The following is a 17,015-nucleotide window of genomic DNA, read 5'->3' as shown; positions in this document are numbered from 1 at the left end:
CACATTTATACAATTATACCAAATCTTCCTGTTTCCATCACAGCTGGTGTATACTTTACCCACATATCAACCGTGGAAGAAAATGGGGTTACGGTAGTTATGAAAACTACAACTCCCTTCAGCCCAGTGTCCCATATAGTTTTTGACTTTATTTCTCTCGTGAATGATTTGATTTCAATGTTACTGTTAAAAAAAATGGATTTCTCTCTAGAGAAACCGCGCGTTGGAATCACAAAAATAACAAACTAAATGGAATTCAAGTAAGTGAACCGACATCGGCCAATTAGTTGTTTAATAACCGGAGAAAAACAATGAAATTTCGGTTAATCGCTCAGCACTTCCAATCTTCTCTCCATTTCCTAGGATAAGATGTTTTCTCTAAACCTCTCTCCTTCCCTCACTCCAGTGCTTAATCTGTGCCTGATCCTGCCGGAACAGGATCTGGCACCGCTCAGTTTTGGACTGTTTTGTTCTAGAACCTACAGTTGAAGTCGGACGTTTACATACACCTTAGCTAAATACATTTAAACTCAGTTGTTCACAATTCCTGACATTTAATCATAGTAAAAATGACCTGTCTTAGGTCAGTTAGGATCACCACTTTATTTTAAGAATGTGAAATGTCAGGATAATAGTAGAGAGAATGATTTATTTCAGCTTTTATTTATTTCATCACATTCCCAGTGGGTCAGAAGTTTACATACACTCAATTAGTATTTGGTAGCGTTGCCTTTAAATTGTTTAACTTGGGTCAAACATTTACGGTAGCCTTCCACAAGCTTCCCACAATAAGTTGGGTGAATTTTGGCCCATTCCTCCTGACAGAGCTGGTGTAACTGAGTCAGGTTTGTAGGCCTCCTTGCTTGCATACGCTTTTTCAGTTCTGCCCACACATTTTCTATAGGATTGAGGTCAGGGCTTTGTGATGGCCACTCCGATACCTTGACTTTGTTGTCCTTAAGCCATTTTGCCACAACTTTGGAAGTATGCTTGGGGTCATTGTCCATTTGGAAGACCCATTTGCGACCAAGCTTTAACTTCCTGACTGGTCTTGAGATGTTTATTCAATATATCCACATAATTTCCCTACCTCATGATGCCATCTATTTTGTGAAGTGCACCAGTCCCTCCTGCAGCAAAGCACCCCCACAACATGATGCTGCCACCCCCGTGCTTCACAGCTGGGATGGTGTTCTTTGGCTTGTAAGCCTCCCCCTTTTTCCTCCAAACATAACGATGGTCATTATGGCCAAACAGTTCTATTTTTGTTTCATCAGACCAGAGAACATTTCTCCAAAAAGTACAATATTTGTCCCCATGTGCAGTTGCAAACTGTAGTCTGGATTCTTTTTGGCAGTTTTGGAGCAGTGGCTTCTTCCTTGCTGAGCGGCCTTTCAGGTTATGTCGATATAGGACTCATTTTACTGTGCATATAGACACTTTTGTACCTGTTTCCTCCAGCATCTTCACAAGGTCCTTTGCTGTTGTTCTGGGATTGATTTGCACTTTTCGCATCAAAGTATGTTCATCTCTAGGAGACAGAATGCGTCTCCTTCCTGAGTGGTATAACGGCTGCGTGGTCCCATGGTGTTTATACTTGCATACTGTTGTTTGTACAGATGAACGTGGTACCATCAGGCATTGGGAAATTGCTCCCAAGGATGAACCAGACTTGTGGAGGTCTGCAATGTTTTTTCTGAGGTCTTGGCTGATTTCTTTTGATTTCCCCATGATGTCAAGCAAAGAGGCACTGAGTTTGAAGGTAGGCCTTGAAATACATCCACAGGTACACCTTCAATTGACTCAAATGATGCCAATTAGCCTATTCGAAGCTCCTAAAGCTATGACATAATTTTCTAGAATTTTCCAAGCTGTTTAAAGGCACAGTCAACTTATTGTATTTACATTTCTGAACCACTGGAATTGTGATGCAGTGAATTATAAGTGAAATAATCTGTCTGTAAACAATTGTTGGAAAAATCACTTGTGTCATGCACAAAGTAGATGTCCTAACCGACTTGCCAAAACTGTAGTTTGTTAACAAGAAATTTGTGGAGTGGTTGAAAAATGAGTTTTAATGACTCCAGCCTAAGTGTATGTAAACTTCCGACAACTGTATTTGGCCAGATCCGGTACCTCTTCTGGCACTTTTTGCAATGTACAAATTATAATAAGCGCGATCAAAGTTCATTCGAGTTGCCTCATCTTTAATTCTCTCTCTCACCCCCCCAATCTCTCACAGAATTACAATGAGATTCACTTTCTATTATCTCTCTCTCCCTCTCTACTCTGATAGACATGAGCCTGCAACTCATCTCTCCAGCATTGCACTTCAGAATGTATTTCCTTATAGAGCCACGCGAATGGTTCTGGAGGAGCTGCAGGATGCCTGAAAAATAGAAATACATTTGCCAAAGTTATAGAATTACTGTTGTCTGTTCAGAAATAAATGAACTCATTCAGAATAGCCTACTACCTCATGAGAAGGCCTATCATTTAGCCACAGAGGATCAATAGCTTCTTTAAAATAATTGCCTAGCTCTGTAATGTAGCCTAATAATAAGGCATAGCCTACCGTCGGGAACGCGCAGCAAATCTGTCGGTGAACAAACAGCATGCAGACAAAACTGTCCTTTCCCAATATTTCAAATAGTCTACAATCGTGAGAAAACGCAGGTTGGAAAGCAAATGGCTCAGGCTGAAAAGAGAATTCTCTAATCTGTCAGCTGTAGGCTACCAAAATATTTGATAAACTTGTCTTCCAACTATTGTTTTACAAAGTAAAATGAGAGAAAGCGAGAGAGAGATGTTTTTGGCACGAGCGCATATGCCTTTTTAGGACTATAATTTATTCCTCATATTGTAGCATACAATTGTCTCCACACACCTAGGCCAGGCTATTGATGGATTCAAGACAAGGTCGTTTTCATTGATCTCAGATTGTCAGTCTAAGTAGCCTGTCATTTCGATCATTTTGTGCTTTCAAGATAACTGGGAACTGAAAAAAACTAGGTTGAATCGTGATCTACAGGTCGGAAAGTCAGAGCTCTTGTCACGATCGTTAAAAGGAGTAGACCAAGGTGCAGCGTACTTAGAGTTCCACATGTTTAATAAATTAGAGACTCACCAAAAACAATACAGAAGAAAATGAAACGTGACGTTCTCGGCTGCTCACAGGCAGCTACACAAAAACAAGATCCCACAACTAAAGGTGGAAAAAAGGGCTGCCTAAGTATGATTCCTAATCAGAGACAACAATAGACAGCTGCCTCTGATTAGAAACCATACTCGGCTCAACACAAAGAAATATAAACCATAGAATGCCCACCCCACACCCTGACCTAACAACCTAGAGAAATAAACCCTCTCTCTCAGGTCAGGGTGTGACAACTTTCTTCCACTGGGAGATCTGATCTGGTCATTATCTGATGTATTCAATTTTGAGTTGGCGTTCCAATATTACACTTTATATACATCATAGAAGACTGAAATATAACAAAACTGTTAGACATAGAAACACCGGATTTTCTGTGTAAAAATTAATGATTCAATTAGGAAAAATGTGAATATCACTCCACCGGTGAGGCCACTAGGTAATTTGACTGCAGGACAGGGCTACTACCACATCCCAGTTGAAAGCACCTTCTGACATGTATCAGTGTGCGATCTCATTCTTATGGCCACTCGTTGGAGTGGAGAGTTTGTCCATAACCTTCCTCCTTTTAGTCTGTGCAAAATTAGTTTGCAATAGTATCGATTAACTGTAAAATGAGAGGCTTTCATTGACAAACAGAAAAAAGCTGCAGTGCTTTGTAACAAAGAGGTGAGCATACAACGTTCAGTATGTTATTGTGTGCTTATATTGCTGTAGATCTAGGGATTGATGGTGTCTGAACAGTATCATGTACCTCATCAGTGTAATTACAGTATTTAGAAAAGCCATTGTTAATAGGAACTGTGTCAGGGCTAACGAGATAGCAGATTGTCTCAGATGGTCTCATCGGTATCATTCATTCATGTCTCTGAAACAGGTGGGCGGGCTGGCATAATACAATGACTGATGCAAGGACAGATGGATGGATGCCCTGCCTGCCTGCCTGCCTGCCTGCCTGCCTGCCTGGCTGCCTGGCTGCCTGGCTGCCTGGCTGGCTGCCTGCCTGCCTGGCTGCCCGCCTGCCTGCCTGCCTGCCTGCCTGCCTGCCTGCCTGGCTGCCTGGCTGCCTGCCTGCCTGCCTGCCTGGCACTGTAAAGCTGTTGATGTCTCTGAACTGTCATGCTCTTAGTGCCTGATGTTACATAAGACTGGTAACGTCATTGTGGCTCTATGTCACACTCTCACAACCACTGACTGTCCTTAGGCCTTGTGATTCCAGACTGGAACCTGTGTGTTGTGTTGGGTATCACACTGCAGGACAGGACATGATGTACAGGTACATGTACAGATGAAAACAGCCATCTGCCAGCAGCCATTTCATTTAGCGTTTTCACACGTGTGTGTGCGTGTGCGTGTGTCAAATCAAATGTTATTTGTTACATGCGCCAAATAAAACAGTGAAATGCTTACTTACAAGCGCTTCCCCAAAGATGTAGAGTTTTAGATAAAAAGATAAAAAAACACATGAGAAATAAAACACACAAGCATGAAGCTATATACAAGGAGTACCAATACCATATTAACGTTCAGCGATACGTGGTAATTGAGGTAAATATGTGCATGTAGGCAGGGGTAACGTGACTAGGCATCAGGGTATAATAAGAAGAGTGAAAAGTAGCAGCAGCGTATATGCTGGGTGTATGCGTGAGTGTGTGGTTGCATGCGTGTGTATGTGGCATCAGTACGTGTGTGTGTGTGTGTGTGTGTGTGTGTGTGTGTGTGTGTGTGTGTGTGTGTGTGTGTGTGTGTGTGTGTGTGTGTGTGTGTGTGTGTGTGTGTGTGTGTGTGTGTGTGTGTGTGTGTGTGGATAGAGACCTGTAAGTGTGTATATAGCCAGTGCAGGTGGAGTCAGTGCAGATAGTCCATACAGATAGTCCGGGTAGCCATTGATTAGCTATTCAGCAGTCTAATTGCTTTCAAGATAGAAGCTGCCTCGGGGCCTGTTGGTCTGAGACCCTTTGCTCCGGTACCGTTTGCCTGATGGTAGCACAGAGAACAAACAGTCCATGGCTTGGGTGGCTGAAGTCTTTGGCAATTTCCTGGGCCTTCCTTAGACACCGCCTGGTATAAAGGTCCTGGATGGCATGGAATTCGGCCCCATTGATGTACTGGACTGTCCACACCACCCTCTGTAGAGCCTTGTGGTCGAGGGCGGTGCAGTTGCCATACCAGACGGTGAAACAGCCAGTCAAGATACTCTCAATGGTGCAGCTGTAGAACTTCTTGAGGATCTGAGGGACAAATCTTTCTTTCTAGTTAGTGTTTTAGATTTGTTGTTGAAACAGAGGAGAGGAGCCTCCGGCAGCGTCATACATTTTTTTTGAATGATGTCAGAGGGGAAAAAACTGTGCTGGTTGTTTGCAGTAACTTCTTTGTTGTTGTAATATCCCAAACAGACGTTGCAGTTTCACCAATTAAGGATTCCAGCTGTAGCCCTTTCCTGCAGTCAAATGACCTAGTGGCCTCAAAAAGGAGGATGGTTATGAACAAACTACTCCTACGAGTGGTACTTTTGTTTCAAAGTAGATTTGTTTGACTACCAAGAAACACTCTGTGTGACACAGATTTGGTCCACTGCAGTAAAAGCTTTTTAAAGCAGGAGAAAGAGCCGAGTTGGAGCACTGTTACCAGCCTTTACTCTTCAGCTGTTCTCTGTATGGTTGCACTTTCTCGTTGCTGTACTACGCATTCGGCATCCTCTCTACTTTCGCTGCAGCACAAATCAGGATAGCTATGTCTGTCTATACAAAGGTCTTAGTCACGAATGTTTCAAGCTATTCATGTTGATTCAATCCCTGCTATTCAATAGGGAATCAACAAAGGTTTACACCACACACTGATTGCCAATCAGAGGATGGTGAACTGTCCCTTTGAACCAGGTGACTCATATGCCTGAGTCATCTGTGATCATGTAACATTCAAAACCTTCTTAGATCAACAAGTCACATAGTCTTGAATGACACCCACAGGAATTTCGTAACTCTGGACGTCATTCATTTCTTAAATATTTTATTTAGAAAAAATATTTCTATTGCTCTGAGTCATAAGAGTTCATTGTATTTCAGCTGAATTAATTGTATTCACAAGTGATGCTCCCATTGAGGAGCCTCTCTATCTACGTAAATAGTGCAGTGTATTCTTCCAGACCCTTAATGCATTTCTATCCTCTTCTGAATAGCAGGAGTCAGGCAAGTTGGCCGTGGACTTTCTTTGTTTGGCACGGTCTGTTACGCCAACCTAAAAGCTACTTGAAACTTTACGTCTTTCAGTTTGAATGACTCCTCGGCAAAGATACAATCCCGTCAACAGTTTAATTCATAGATTTGTTTCTTCAGAATGCAATAATTTATGATGTTTACACATTTGACCTTCACTGTCCTCAAACCTTTGTCTGACCACATATAAACAGACACCGAGTAATCTGTTGTAGTCTGGAGGACTGGCTGCTGGCTGTTTGTCAACAACTTTTCAATCCATCTATTTATGTATTGCCTCATGACCTTAGTTTAACTGTTGTACCCCATCAGATCCCAAAAATAAAATATTGTTTTACTCCATTGTTTGTAAACAATGTAAATGTAAACAAACACTGTACAGTCGTGGCCAAAAGTTATGAGAATGACACAAATATTCATTTTCACAAAGTTTGCTGCTTCAGTGTCTTTAGATATTTTTGTCAAATGTTTCTATGGAATACTGAAGTATAATTACAAGCATTTCATAAGTGTCAAAAGCTTTTATTGACAATTACATGAAGTTGATGCAAAGAGTCAATATTTGCAGTGTTGACCCTTCTTTTTCAAGACCTCTGCAATCTGCCCTGGCATGCTGTCAATTAACTTCTGGGCCACATCCTGACTGATGGCAGCCCATTCTTGCATAATCAATGCTTGGAGTTTGTCAGAATTTGTGGGTTTTTGTTTGTCCACCCGCCTCTTGAGGATTGACCACAAGTTCTCAATGGGCTTAAGGTCTGGGGAGTTTCCTGGCCATGGACCCAAAATATTGATGTTTTGTTCCCCGAGCCACTTAGTTATCACTTTTGCCTTATGGCAAGGTGCTCCATCATGCTGGAAAAGGCATTGTTTGTCACCAAACTGTTCCTGGATGGTTGGGAGAAGTTGCTCTCGGAGGATGTGTTGTACCATTCTTTATTCATGGCTGTGTTAGGCAAAATTGTGAGTGAGCCCACTCCCTTGGCTGAGAAGCAACCCCACACATGAATGGTCTCAGGACGCTTTACTGTTGGCATGACACAGGACTGATGGTAGCGCTCACCTTGTCTTCTCCGGACAAGCTTTTTTCCGGATGCCCCAAACAATCGGAAAGGGGATTCATCAGAGAAAAGGACTGTACCCCAGTCCTCAGCAGTCCAATCCCTGTACCTTTTGCAGAATATCAGTCTGTATCTGATGTTTTTCCTGGAGAGAAGTGGCTTCTTTGCTGCCCTTCTTGACACCAGGCCATCCTCCAAAAGTCTTCGCCTCACTGTGCGTGCAGATGCACTCACACCTGCCTGCTGCCGTTCCTGAGCAAGCTCTGTACTGGTGGTGCCCCGATCCCACAGCTGAATCAACTTTAGGAGACGGTCCTGGCGCTTGCTGGACTTTCTTGGGTGCCCTGAAGCCTTCTTCACAACAATTGAACCGCTCTCCTTGAAGTTCTTGATGATCCGATAAATGGTTGATTTAGGTGCAATCTTACTGGCAGCAATATCCTTGCCTGTGAACCCCTTTTTGTGCAAAGCAATGATGACGGCACGTGTTTCCTTGCAGGTAACAGAGGAAGAACAATGATTCCAAGCACCACCCTCCTTTTGAAGCTTCCAGTCTGTTATTCGAACTCAATCAGCATGACAGAGTGATCTCCAGCCTTGTCCTCGTCAACACTCACACCTGTGTTAACGAGAGAATCACTGACATGATGTCAGCTGGTCCTTTTGTGGCAGGGCTGAAATGCAGTGGAAATGTTTTTTGGGGGGATTCAGTCATTTGCATGGCAATTAATTGCAATTTATCTGATCACTCTTCATAACATTCTGGAGTATATGCAAATTGCCATCATACGAACTGAGGCAGAAGACTTTGTGAAAATTAATATTTGTGTCATTCCCAAAACTTTTGGCCAAGACTGAATAGCCTCAAAACATGGTTAACCTTTCTGGGAAGAGGGTTCCGCTAGCGGAACACCTGGCCTACAGCCAGTGAAATTGCAGGGCTCCAAATTCAAACAACAGAAGTCTCATAATGAAAATTCCTCAAACATACAAGTATTATACACCATTTTAAAGATAAACTTCTCGTTAATCCAACCACAGTGTCCAATTTCAAAAAGGCTTTACAGTGAAAGCACACCATGCGATTATGTTAGGTCAGCGCCTAGCCACAAAAACCATACAGCCATTTTCCAACCAAGGAGAGGTGTCACAAAAGTCAGAAATAGCATTAAAATGAATCACTTACTTTTGATGATTTTCATCTGATGGCACTCCCAGGTCTCCATGTTAGACAACAAATGTTCGTTTTGTTCAATAAAGTTCATCTTTAAGTCCAAATAACTCCTTTTTATTTGTGTGTTTAGTCCAGTAATCCAAATGCACATAGCGCGGGCACAAAGTCTAGACGAAAGTCAAAAAATTCCATTTGAGTTCGTAGAAACATGTCAAACAATGTTTCTAATCAATCCTTAGGGTGTTTTTATCATAAATATTCAATAATGTTTCAGCCGGACAATACTGTTTTCATTAGAAAGGAAAGTGAACAGAGCTCACGCATACGGCTACGCGCGTGACTAAACTAAAGGCTTTCACCTGGGCCATCTGCTTAGAGTGCTCTTATTCGCTCCCCTTTCACAATAGAAGTCTGAAACAACTTCTAAAGACTGTTGACATCTAGTGGAAGCCTTAGGAAGTGCAATCTGACCCCACAGACACTGGATATTCGATAGGCATTCACTTCAAAACTACAAACCTCAGAATTCCCACTTCCTGGTTGGATTTTTCTCAGGTTTTCGCCTGCCATATGAGTTCTGATTAGCTTTTAAAAGAGGATAATGAACAGAGAACTGTCTTTTCTCTGTGGTATTGTTTTGCTATCTTGTCTGTGTAATTCAACAACAAGTTGACTGAGTATGATCTTGGAGGGAAGACACAGTGCTGAAAATATAAATATAAATAGACTGTTGTATTATTCATTACATGAGCTTGAAGCCACAACAGACAGTAAAGTCATATGTTTGTCCCTCTCCAATAACAGTCAGCACACCATTTTAATATAGCCTTATGGGTTTGTAGGTACAGTATGTGGACTTCGTACCACACAAATGCATTATAAGACAAGACAAACATGGACATGCTAGGGGGAATGCTTTGACATTGCCAGATGGGGTGACCTGGGGAGCTCTCATATATATTAAACATGTGGAACTCTAAGTACGCTGCGCCTTGGTCTACTCCTTTTAACGATCGTGACAAAAGTCACTTAATCCTTCAATTTCTTTCCCCAACACCAGAATATTATTTAGTTGCAAGGCTGGATTTTTCCTAATGTTGTTGAGAGCCAAGAAGCTAAAGGACAGAATATTTGTTTACTCAACTTTACTTGACTAGGCTACCTGTTCTTTGTACCTCGGTCAACAGCCAAGTGAAATTCACATGATTTCGCAAAGCTGGTATTTTTAAAGCTTGAATCCTTTACAACAAATGCAAAAACACTAAGTAAATGTTTCCCTCCAGATGTAAGCACATTTTATTCTTCTTGAAAAGCGAGGGCAACACTTTACTTTACACCCAGTGTCATAACCATGTCATAATATGCTGTAACAGCTGACATAACTTGTCATAACATGGTCATAACACTGTCATGACCAATATATTTACGCCTGTTGTGACATATATTGTGTTATTTTATGGCTAGTTAAGACAAGAGTGTCAAAATGCACATTTATTTAAAAAAATAATAATAATTTGAAAGTTTGTTTCTTAAATACTTTGTTGTTGTAATGAATTCTTTACAGTTATGCTTTTTCATCATATTTTAAATACCTTGTAGAAATTGCACTTTCTGACACTGTCATGAAGCATTATGATCATCCTGTGTCACTTCACTTGGACTAAGAAAATACATTTTATGACACTGTCAAGAAGCATTTTGACCATCATAATCATATAAGCCAGATATGCCTATCACATACAGTTGAAGTCGGAAGTTTACATACACTTAGGTTGGAGTCATTAAAACTAGTTTTTCAACCACTCCACACGTCTTGTTAACAAACTATAGATTTGGCAAGTCAGTTAGGACATCTACTTCATGCATGACACAAGTCATTTTTCCAACAATTGTTTACAGACAGATTATTTCACTTATAATTCACTGTATCACAATTCCAGTGGGTCAGAAGTTTACATGCACTAAGTTGACTGTGCCTTTAAACAGCTTTGAAAATTCCAGAAAATGATGTCATGGCTTTAGAAGCGTCTGATAGGCTAATTGACATCATTTGAGTCAATTGTAGGTGTACCTGTGGATGTATTTCAAGGCCTACCTTCAAACTCAGTGCCTCTTTGCTTGATGACATCATGGGAAAATCAAAAGAAATCAGCCAAGACCTCAGAATAAAAATTGTAGACCTCCACAAGTCTGGTTCATCCTTGGGAGCAATTTCCAAATGCCTGAAAGTACCATGTTCATCTGTACAAACAATAGTACGCAAGTATAAACACCATGGGACCACGCAGCCGTCATACCGCTCAGGAAGGAGACGCGTTCTGTCTCCTACAGATGAACGTACTTTGGCTAAGGTGTATGTAAACTTCCGACTTCAACTGTGCATGCCCTTATATCAGTAAAAAAGAGAGTGTCTTGTCCTGCTCCTGAAATCAGTCATCAGCCACAAAGAATTGGTGTTGGTGCGTGTCTGACATCAATGTGTGCACCATTACAATGATAACTGAATATGGTCAATTTAAAATATATATATATATAACATAAACATACTGTTCACATGTAGGTGTAATGGAATGTTTTGCCTTGTGTGGTAGGTTTTGTGGGTTTTGACACTCTTATGTAGGTGTCATAACCAGCCATAAAATAACGCAATATTTGTCAAAACAGGTCTAAATATGTGTCATGACAGTGTTATGACCATATTATAACAGGTTATGACAAGTTATGTCAGCTGTGATGACATATTATAACCTGGTTATGTCTGTGACATAACGTGTTATGACGCTGGATGTCAAGTAAAGTGTTACCAAAGTGAGTCATAAACAGCCAATGTGAGTCAACAACAACTTCAACAATTTTCTATTGTGGTTTTCCAAATAACATAATGAAGAAAACGTTTGGCTATTCTGATGGTACCAGACTTTTTAAATAACACACTCTGATGTAGCATTTATATCCACCTCATTTCCTTGCAATAAACCAAACTGACACACAAATTATAGATGTGCTGTGTCCTGTTCTGATTTCATAATTCATACCCTATGAAATGATTTATCCCTCAGATGGTCTTCTCTGATACTAGTTGGCTGTGGCTGAGCTCCAGATGGGGCCAGGGTTTAGACATGATCCCAATAACGGCTTGGCAAGAACAGAGATTTTGCAATCTCTCTGATTTTCGGGAATCAGAGCTGAAGCTGTGGCCAGCAAAATTCCCAGGGGTGGGCAGACAGGGGGTGAGTTCTCTCCTCAGCAGATTTAAGGCCTTGGTCCCATAACTTCTCACAGAGTACATCGTCTTTACAGAGGAGACACAGCTCAACATACAAACTGATATACTGATATTTCCATCAAAATGTGGTATGTTATACCTTTCATGTTCTTTCCTCAACAAAACCCTAGTTGCCTGGCAATTGTTGTCGTTGCAGTACCAATCCAAATTGGAACAGTTAGCTGTGGTACTGGTGAGTGTTTGGGCTCTGTCTGTCAGTTGGCTCTGTGTGTGTTCACTGTATTCATGTGTTCCTTCTGTCCACAGGTCATCCCTGGCAGTGCTCCTCGCAGCCTCCTGTGTCTGTCTGGCTCAGGTCAGAATCAAAATCAAAGTCAAATCCCAAGAATCACATGCAATTGATGAGATCTCAGGCGATTCAGGTAACTATCCATCTGACTGACACATAACCAACTCCCTGCTTTATGCCAGTACAGGCTTACTTCTTCTGATTTAGCTTGAAATGTCAACAAAGTGAGAGGGATTACATTTTCTGAATGGAGAGAGGAAACGCTTTCAAACAAAAACAAGATCAAGGAGCATTGACACCCTTTCTTATCCCATGTCTATGTTAAGGTGGGTATTGGTTACACCATTGATGCAGAATAACGTGCAATTCTTCTATTTCCAAAACATATTATATTTGCTGGCACATTCTGACTGGTTCCTGTAAGGATATCACTCACATTTCAATTACACTGTCACTCTAATCGGATGTTCTGAAGCCAATCTTCACTATGGTTCCCCTCAGGCTACTCTGAGCTTAGCAGTCACAAGCTGTTCCTATTCAGCCTGTTGGCCTCTGTAAGAGGAAGAGAATACAGTAGCTGTTCCTATTCAGCCTGTTGGCCTCTGTAAGAGGAAGAGAATACAGTAGCTGTGGCCAAAATGAGGATGTCACCATCACTTTCAAGTGAGAACCTTGTTAAGTCTCACGGCTCACAGCTATTATCCCGATTATCTTAGAAATCGATTCAGCAGCAACACACATGAGATGACAGGGATCAAAGAGAAGGCAAGCAGGGAAGAAAGAAAGGAGAGCTCCTCAGTCTCAGCTTCCTCCAAGCTGAATGGTAAGATATGTCATTAGGAAAATCTACAGAGCATGAAAGCCTTTAAAAGTAAAATACCTCGAAAAATCCACCTCTCATCAAGCGTTTCAAGAAAAATGTTTGAGAAGAGAAACGACACTAATTCCATCCTCATTTAGGTTTCTGCGTATTGTGACCCCCCAAGGTAATTCTGTGAAAGCTAGCCTTGTCTGGCTCAAGTCATGACAACAGTAATTTTTTCAGATAATAGTAGATGATTTGTTACAATGCCTCCTAGTAGGAGGGAGGTGCAGGAATCAGGAGCAGGAGAGCAAGGAAGTTCCAGTGGCACAAACGTTTATTATAGTAGTCCCTTCTCAAAATACAATATGAGGGAAAAACACGCACCAAACGAAGTCGCCACACACAGGGAAACTAATTGCACACGCGGAGGAGAAACCTCGACTCCTAAAACAAAATCTCGAAAACGGTAACACTACCGAATAAAACGAAAACCCTGTGGTGCAGACACGCACCCCTAACGTAAAACAAATGCAAACAATCCCGCACAAAGACTAGCAGGCAGCGGGGTGTAAATAAACCCACCGAAATCAACTAAATGAACACAGGTGTGAAAAAACAGACAGACACAAACGAAAAGGAAAATGGGATCCGTGGCAGCTAGTAGGCCGGCGACGACGACCGCCGAGCACCGCCCGAACAGGGAGAGGAGCCACCTTCGGTGGAAGTCGTGACAGATTAATGAATTTACTGAGCATTTGTCAGGTCAAGGTTCCACAAAGCTATTACCAAATTCTGTGTGTATTCAAGTAAATAGTGCTGATTTTAGCAAACTCAAACTCAAACTGAAACTAAGGCTGAAATTGTATTGAGGCACATTTAATTTTTCTGCAATAATCTTTTACAGTTGTGTTTGAGTTGCACAGCAGTATGTGCTAGGTGGTGCGAGGGAGATGGGGATGTTTTACATATATAGAGATTGTATAGATTGTATACAAATAATGTTGTTGTGTTTCTTGCCCAGACCTGCGCTTCAGGCGTATGGTTGGGGGCACCCTGGCCCCTCATGCCCCCTGGCAGGCCATGGTCTACCTGAGTGAAAACGTCATGAACGGGGCTTCGCTGGGGGAGCTCTAATCTCTGACCGCTGGGTCCTGACCGCTGGCAGGAACTTGTTTGTCAGGAAGAGTAGGCAGGACACCCAGGGGAAAGAACCAATCATCCCCAAGGTGTACCTAGGCATCACGCGACGCTCCCAAGCCAATGCCTCCAAAGAAGTTGCTGTAGAAAAGGTGAGCTAGTATGTCATTACCATCTCTTTCAAACAATATTCAGACAATTCAGTATTTTCAGCAAGCAGAACTGCACTGGGCTCTCTCACCTACATCATCATTTTCAGTCTTACAGGTAGTTAGAGCACAAATACAGTAGATCATCAAAAAGAGGTCCTATGAATTATTCCCTTCCCCCTTCTAGGTGGTTCTGCACCCAGGCTTCCAGAGCGTGTCAGACTGGGACAACGACCTGGCTCTGATTCAGCTGAAGGAGCCATTCACCCTGAGCGAGGCTGTGATGCCCATCCCTCTGCCGGAGAGGGGTGAGGACCTGGCTGAGGCAGCCCAGGAGAAAGGCATCATCACAGACTGGGGCTGGGGGGTCCACTTCAACCCCGCTGAGTCACTGAAACACCTGGTGTTGCCTGTGGTATCGCACGGCTTCTGTAAGGCAGAGTACAACCCCAGTGGCCAAGTGCTGAACGGGACTCCAACCGTAGACAACAACATGTTCTGTACTGCAGCCAGCAAGTACCAGGAGAATGTGTGCTTCGGGGATGCAGGCGGTGCCCTGGCAGTCCAGAACCCCAAAGACGGCAGAGTGTATGCTGCAGGGATCCTGTCCTTCGATAAGGCCTGTGCCAGGGAGAAATACGCTGTCTACATGAAGCTCTCTGCCTCCATGCCTTGGATCAACAGTGTCCTCAGGGGCGACAGTGAGACATCAGCCAGTCTCCGCTCCAGTGTAATGTCTGAGATGTATTCGAGGCAGTTGTAGCCTCCACTCAGCACAGTTTCACATATGAGAGCCGGGGCTCATAATCTCCATTGTGCCTTTGCAAACAAAGTCATTTTCTGCCTTGATCTTGTTAAACTCTCTCAAGATATGACTTTCATCGAGTGTGTGTCCCCGCCTGATTGAGTATGTCTTCCGATGTTGATTTCAAAGGATTTCCAATAAATTCACCTCTCTTAAGAAGTTTGGTTTCCGATGTTTCACCTTACAACTTTTATTCACATTTTCTTCAACTCATATTAGAATGCTGGGAAACATGTTTTAGATAATCTCACAAGCTGTAAGATGAGTGCATGTTAGAGCCATTAAAACAAGTAGCCTACAGCTAGGACATGAGACGATTTTAAAGTTCATTTAAGTGATGGAATTATTAAGGACAAGATGTTATCTGGTCAAGGAGGAGATTGTGATGAGATTCTAGCCACAAAATTTCTACGGCCTTTGTCAACCAGGAATGATTTTTAAGTGGATTTTTCATGAAAACCGGCCAAGAAGGAAATAACTTGTTCTAAAATAGAGCTGCAAAAACGAGGACCTCCATTCCCCTCCCAGCAGGGGAATGGAGGTCCTGTCACTCCTGGTTAGTGACTCATTTAAATACAGATGACAAAAGGCTTGTCTTCATAGCCCAACACTAGTTAATAGCTCTCTTGCTTTGGAGCAGCCTGCTGTACCGCAATTTGTTCAGTTTCTACAAGATATATCTCAGATGTTACATGCATAACGTGATGATAACCATATACATTTCATTTCAATGAAGGAAGTGAATTGAAATTCCATTTCGAAAATTGAAAAATCCTCTTAGATGATAAATGGTACCTTATGGTACTTTCCCCATCCCTGATCTCTTGAGTTGTAGAGGTGCCAGCTTGACATAGCATAGCCCTGACATAGCATAGCCTTGACATAGCATAGCCTTGACATAGCATAGCCTATACGTATAATGGAATATGTTATCTAGCCCCCATAAAAAACTGAAAGTGAAAATGTCTCAAACTCCTTGTCAAACCTGAAGTGCATAATAACACACATATAGAGTTCCATGAAAGATTCTAGCTTCTGCCAGTCACGAGAAACTGCTTTCATGTGTGTGCATGTGTTGCACAGAAGAAGGGACAGAGAGAGTGAGAGGGAGAAGAAGAGAGAGAGAATCGATTGTTGTGCAATTGCTATCCCTTCTGTCTGGAAGTCCAAGAACCTGAGAGTGTTTGTATCGTTTCTGCATTACATCGGAGGGACAGACAGATTGAGCTATCTTTTATCCATTAAACAGTGGGAGCTCTTTGTCATGTCGTTTATCGCTGTGAAGTTAGTGAGCGGTGGTTCCTCAGAGTATGTGAGGATGGCTGGGGGGTGGTCCGGAGTGGGGCTATGCCCCCCCATCCGGAAGTTGGAACATTTGGGATTTTTTAAACACCTGAAACAGCTTTTACCTGCAATCTAGAGGCAAAATGATTAAGCTTAATTCTACACGTATGTAAAAAATATTTCAGCATATCTGAGCATACCTTCTTGAGCTGTCTGTACCCTGCTGGTTCCTTTTTTTAAGAAACTAAATATGCTTCTCTGCATTTCTGTTCAAATCTGAGTAAAGGATTTAAATGAATGTCTTATTCAGTATATTTAGTTATTACTTGTTTTTTGAAAGTCTACCAGCCTTGCCAGAAGGCATGCCAGCTAAGATAGTTAGACAAGCTAGCTACTCTAACTTGATTGACAGCCTGAAATGGCTTCTTGGTAGCTAGTTGTGAGGTTGGGAGATTAGGAACCTATCTGGGCTAGCTACAGCCAACTTCATAATTATTATTATTATTAAACAGGATAAATCTGAGGAGGCATGTGCCCCTGTGCCCCCTATGGGCCTCTGGTTCTGCCCTGGTATCATGTCAGTCTGTCTGTCCATCTTCAGAGCCACGGTTAGAGGCAACAGTTGATAGATACAGCTCTTCAATTCTCAACCAATATACTGTAAATTGTACTGTAAGGATATGATTAATTATATTTGTTCTTCATATCAAAAAACT

At 42.1% G+C, this 17,015-nt stretch overlaps 1 pseudogene; it reads left to right on the top strand.

The window, feature by feature from the left end:
* The first annotated feature begins 11,938 nt into the window (after positions 1–11,938).
* LOC115202988 (haptoglobin-like) lies at positions 11,939–15,174 on the top strand (annotated as a pseudogene).
* The last annotated feature ends 1,841 nt before the right edge of the window (positions 15,175–17,015 follow it).

Source organism: Salmo trutta, chromosome 12, assembly GCF_901001165.1.
Source record: "Salmo trutta chromosome 12, fSalTru1.1, whole genome shotgun sequence".
In the NCBI taxonomy this organism is placed as follows: domain Eukaryota; kingdom Metazoa; phylum Chordata; class Actinopteri; order Salmoniformes; family Salmonidae; genus Salmo; species Salmo trutta.
The sequence above is the reverse complement of the archived record's forward strand: the minus strand, read 5'-3'. Positions and strand labels throughout refer to the sequence as shown.